The sequence below is a fragment of the Mus caroli genome, unplaced genomic scaffold, assembly GCF_978045245.1.
Source record: "Mus caroli unplaced genomic scaffold, Mus_caroli_1 scaffold_21, whole genome shotgun sequence".
Classification (NCBI taxonomy): Eukaryota; Metazoa; Chordata; class Mammalia; order Rodentia; family Muridae; genus Mus; species Mus caroli.
In genome coordinates this window covers 17,693,442-17,699,529 of record NW_028227276.1, presented here as the reverse complement: position 1 = coordinate 17,699,529, position 6,088 = coordinate 17,693,442, and positions in this window count along the sequence as shown.

Here is a 6,088-nt window from a genome sequence, read left to right as displayed (position 1 = left end):
GAGACAGAGATAGAGACAGAGAGAGACAGAGAGAGACAAAGAGTGAGACAGAGAGAGAGACAAAGAGAGAGTCAGAGAGACAGACAGAGACAGAGAGAGACAGAGAAAGAGACAGAGCAAGAGACAGAGAGAGACAGAGAGAGAGAGAGAGGGAGAGAGTGAGACAGAGAGAGACAAAAATAGAGACAGAGAGAGACAGAGAGAGAGAGACAGAGACAGAGAGTCAAACAGAGATCGATAGAGACAGAAAGAGAGTCAAACAGAGAGACAGAGAGAGAAACAGAGAGAGAGACAAAGGGAGAGACAGAGAGAGACAGAGAGAGACAGAGAGTGACAGAGAGAGACACAGAGACAAAGAGAGAGACAGAGAGAGAAAGAGACATACAGAGAGAGAGAGACATAGAGAGACAGAGAGAGACACAGAGAGAGACAGAGAGAGATAGACAGAGAAAGAGACAGAGACATAGAGAGAGACAGAGAGAGACAGAGAGAGACAGAGGTAGAGACAGAGAGAGACAGAGAGAGAGACAGATAGAGACAGAGAGAGACAGAGAGAGACAGAGAGAGAGACAGAGAGAGAAAGAGAGAGAGACAGAGAGGGACAGAAAGAGTCAGAGAGAGACAGAGAGAGAGAGAGACAGAAATGAGACAAAGAGAAGGAGACAGAGAGAGACAGAGAGATAGAGAGAGACAGAGAGAGACACAGAGAGAGACAGAGACGAAGACAGAGACAGAGAGAGACAGAGACAGAGTGAGAAAGATGGAGAGAGACACAGAGAGAGACAGAGATAGACAGACAGAGAGAGAGGGAGAGAGGGAGACAGAGAGAGACAAAGATAGAGACAGAGAGAGACAGAGAGAGACAGAAAGGGAAATAGAGAGACAGACAGAGACAGAGAGAGACAGTGGAAGGGAAAGAGAGAGACAGAGAGAGAGACAGAGAGAGACAGAGAGAGAGACAGAGCGTGACAGAGAGAGACAGAGATAGAGACAGAGAGAGACAGAGAGAGACAAGAGTGAGACAGAGAGAGAGACAAAGTGAGAGACAGAGAGACAGACAGAGACAGAGAGAGACAGAGAGAGACACAGAGAGAGAATGAGAAAGAGACAGAGAGACAGACAGAGACAGAGAGAGACAGAGACAGAAAGACAGTCAAACAGAGAGAGAGAGAGAGACAGAGAGAGACAGAGATGGAGACAGAGAGAGACAGAGAGAGACACAGAGATTGACAGAGAGAGAAAGAGAGAGACACAGAGAGAGACAGAGAGAGACAGAGAGAGAGAGACAGAAAAGAGACAAAGAAAGAGAGACAGAGAAAGAGAGAGAGATAGAGAGAGACAGAGAAAGACATAGAGAGAGACAGAGAGAGACAGAGATGAAGAGAGACAGTGAGAGACAGAGACAGAGTGACAGAGACTGAGAGAGAGACATAGAGAGAGAGAGAGAGAGGGAGAGAGGGAGACAGAGAGAGACAAATATAGAGACAGAGAGAGACAGAGAGAGAGAGACAGAAAGGGAAAGAGAGAGACAGAGAGTGACAGAGAAAGGGAAAGAGAGAGACAGAGAGAGACAGAGAGAGACAGAGAGAGAGACAGAGCGTGACAGAGAGACAGAGATAGAGACAGAGATAGACAGAAAGAAACAGAGGGAAACAGAAATTGACAGAGATAGAGACAGAGAGATTCAGAGAGAGACAAAGAGTGAGACAGATAGAGAGAGACAAAGAGAGAGACAGACAGAGACAGAGAGAGACAGATAGAGACACAGAGCAAGAGACAGAGAGAGACAGAGAGAGGGAGGGAGAGAATGAGACAGAGAGAGACAAAGATAGATACAGAGTGTGACATAGAGAGACAGAGATAGAGACAGGGCGAGAGTGAGAGAGAGACAAAGAGTGAGACAGAGAGAGAGAGAGACAAAGAGAGAGACAGAGAGACAGACAGAGACAGAGAGAAACAGAGAGAGAGAGACAGAGCGTGACAGAGAGAGACAGAAATAGAGACAGAGAGAGACAGAGAGAGACAAAGAGTGAGACAGAGAGAGAGACAAAGAGAGAGACAGAGAGACAGACAGAGACAGAGAGAGACAGAGAGAGAGACAGAGAGAGAGACAGAGAGAGACACAGAGAGATAGACAGAGAAAGAGTCATAGAAATAGAGAGAGACAGAGAGAGAAAGAGATAGAGACTGAGAGAGACAGAGAGAGACAAAGAGAGAGACTGAGAGAGAGACAGAAAGAGACAGAGAGAGACAGAGACAGAAAGAGAGTCAAAAAGAGAGACAGAGAGAGAGAATGAAAGATAGAGACAAAGGGAGAGACAGAGAGAGACAGAGAGAGACAGAGAGCGACAGAGAGAGACACAGAGACAAAGAGAGAGACAGAGAGAGACAGAGACAGAGGGAGAGAGACTGAGAGAGACAGAGAGAGATAGAGAGAGACAGAGAGAGACAGAGACATACAGAGAGAGAGACATAGAGAGACAGATAGAGACAGAGAGAGAGACAAAGAGAGATAGACAGAGAAAGAGAGAGATAAATAGAGAGAGACAGAGAGAGAGACAGAGAGAGACAGAGAGAGACAAAGAGAGAGACAGAGAGAGAGACAGAGAGACAGACAGAGACAGAGAGAGACACAGAGAGAGAGACAGAGATAGAGACAGAGAGAGATAGAGAGAGACACAGAGAGAGACAGAGAGAGAAAGAGAGAGAGACAGAGAGAGACAGAGAGAGACAGAGAGAGAGAGACAGAAAAGAGACAAAGAGAGAGAGACAGAGAAAGACAGAGAGATAGAGAGAGACAGAGAAAGACACAGAGAGAGACAGAGAGAGAGACAGAGATGAAGAGAGACAGAGAGAGAGACAGAGTGACAGAGACTGAGAGAGAGACATAGAGAGAGAGAGAGAGAGTGAGAGAGTGAGACAGAGAGAGACAATGATAGAGACAGAGAGAGACAGAGAGAGAGACAGAAAGGGAAAGAGAGAGACAGAGAAAGACAGAGAGACAGAGAAAGTGAAAGAGAGAGACAGAGAGAGACAGAGACAGAGAGAGAGACAGAGGGTGACAGAGAGACAGAGATAGAGACAGAGAGAGACAGAAAGAAACAGAGGGAAACAGAAATTGACAGAGATAGAGACAGAGAGATACAGAGAGAGACAAAGAGTGAGACAGAGAGAGAGAGACAAAGAGAGAGACATAGAGACAGACAGAGACAGAGAGAGACAGATAGAGAGACAGAGCAAGAGACAGAGAGAGACAGAGAGAGAGAGGGAGAGAATGAGACAGAGAGAGACAAAGATAGAGACAGAGCGTGACATAGAGAGACAGAGATAGAGACAGAGAAAGACAGAGAGAAACAGAGGGAGACAGAAAGAGACAGATATAGAGACAGAGAGTGAGAGAGAGAGAGAGACAAAGAGAGAGACAGAGAGACAGACAGAGACAGAGTGAGACAGAGAGAGAGAGAGCGTGACAGAGAGAGACAGAGATAGAGACAGAGAGAGACAGAGAGAGACAAAGAGTGAGACAGAGAGAGACAAAAAGAGAGACAGAGAGGCAGACAGAGACAGAGAGAGACAGAGAGACAGAGCAAGAGACAGAGAGAGAGAGAGAGAGATAGAGAGAGACAGAAAGAGACACAGAGAGAGACAAAGAGAGAGACAGAGACAAAGAGAGAGACAGAGAGAGACAGAGACAGAGTGAAAGAGATTGAGAGAGACAGAGAGAGAGACAGAGAGAGACAGTGACAAAGAGAAAGACAGAGAGAGACAGAGACAGAGTGAGATAGACTGAGAGAGACAGAGAGAGACTGAGAGAGAGACAGAGAGAGACAGAGAGAGACAGAGAGATACAGAGAGAGACAGAGAGAGACACAGAGAGAGACAGAGAGAGACAGAGAGAGACAGAGAGAGACATATATAGAGACAGAGAGAGAGATACAGAGAGAGACCGAGAGAAAGAGAGAGATAGAGAGAGACAGAGACAGAGTGAGAGAGACTGAGAGAGACAGAGAGAGAAACAGATAGAGACAGAGAGAGACAGAGAGAGACAGAGAAAGAGACAGAGAGAGACAGAGAGAGACAAAGAGTGAGACAGAGAGAGACAAAGAGAGAGACAGAGAGGCAGACAGAGACAGAGAGAGACAGAGAGACAGAGCAAGAGACAGAGAGAGACAGAGAGAGAGAAAGAGAGAGAAAGAAAGAGACACAGAGAGAGACAAAGAGAGAGACAGAGACAAAGAGAGAGACAGAGAGAGACAGAGACAAAGAGAAAGACAGAGAGAGACAGAGACAGAGTGAGATAGACTGAGAGAGACAGAGAGAGACAAAGAGAGAGACAGAGAGAGACAGAGAGAGACAGAGAGATACAGAGAGAGTCAGAGAAAGACACAGAGAGAGACAGAGAGAGACAGAGAGAGACAAAGATTGAGACAGAGAGAGAGATACAGAGAGAGACCGAGAGAAAGAGAGAGATAGAGAGAGACAGAGACAGAGTGAGAGAGACTGAGAGAGACAGAGAGAGACACAGATAGAGACAGAGAGAGACAGAGAGAGACAGAGATAGAGACAGAGAGAGACCGAGAGAGAGACAGATAGAGACAGAGTGAGACAGAGAGAAACAGAGCGAGACAGAGAGAGACAGATATAGAGACAGAGAGAGACCGAGAGAGAGACAGATAGAGACAGAGAGAGACAGAGAGAGACAGAGATAGAGACAGAGAGAGACCGAGAGAGAGACAGATAGAGACAGAGAGAGACAGAGAGAAACAGAGAGAGACAGAGAGACACAGAGAGAGACAGATATAGAGACAGAGAGAGAAACAGAGAGAGTCTGAGATACATAGAGAGACAGAGAGAGACAGAAATAGAGACAGAGAGAGACAGACAGAGTCACAGAGAGAGACGGAGAGAGGAAGACAGAGAGAGACAAAGAGAGAGACAGAGAGATACAGAGAGAGACAAAGAGAGACAGAGAGAGAGGCAGACAGAGACAGAGAGAGACAGAGTGATACACAGAGAGAGACAGAAAGAGAGACAAGGAGAAACAGAGACAGAGTGAGAGAGACTGAGAGAGACAGAGAGAGACACAGAGAGAGACAGAGTGAGACAGAGATAGATGGAGATAGAGACACACAGAGAGAGAGACAAAGAGAGAGACAGAGAGCGACAGAGAGAGAGACATAGAGAGACAGAGAGATAAAGAGAGAGACCTAGAGAGAGAAAGAGAAAGAAAGAAAAAAGACAAAGAGAGAGAGACAGAGAGAGACAGAAAAAGACAGAGAGAGAGATAGAGAGAGACAGAGAGAGACACAGAGAGAGACAGATAGAGAGACAGAGAACAAAGAGAGGGACAGAGAGAGACAGAGACAGAATGAGAGAGAATGAGAGAGAGTCAGAGACAAAGAGAGAGACAGAGTGAGACAGAGACAGAGTGAGAGAGACTGAGAGAGAGACAGAGAGAGACAGAGACAGATTGAGAAAGACTGAGAGACAGAGAGAGATACAGAGAGACAGAGACAAAGAGAGAGACAGAGGAAGACAGAGAGATACAGAGAGTGACAGAGACAGAGAGAGACTGAGAGAGACAGAGAGAGACAGAGATAAACAGAGAGACAGAGACAAAGAGAGAGACAGAGAGAGACAGAGACAGAGTGAGATAGACTTAGAGAGACAGAGACACCGAGAGAGACATAGAGAGACAGAGATAGAGACAGAGAGAGAGACAGAGAGAGACAGAGAGAGAGACAGAGAGAGACAGAGAGAGACAAAGATAGAGACAGAGAGAGAGAAAGACAGAGAGAGAGACAGAGAGAGACAGAGAGAGCGACAGATAGAGAGACAGAGAGAGACAGAGAGATACAGAGAGAGAGAGACAGAGAGAGAGACAGAGAGAGACAGAGAGAGATACAGAGACAGAGACAGAGACAGAGAGAGACAAAGAGAGAGACAGATAGAGAGACAGAGAGAGACAGACAGAGATAGAGAGAGACAGAGAGAGACAGAGAGAGAGACAGAAAGAGACAGAGAGAGAGACAGAGACAGAGACAGAGAGAGACAGAAAACAGACAAAGAGAGAGATAGAGAGAGACAG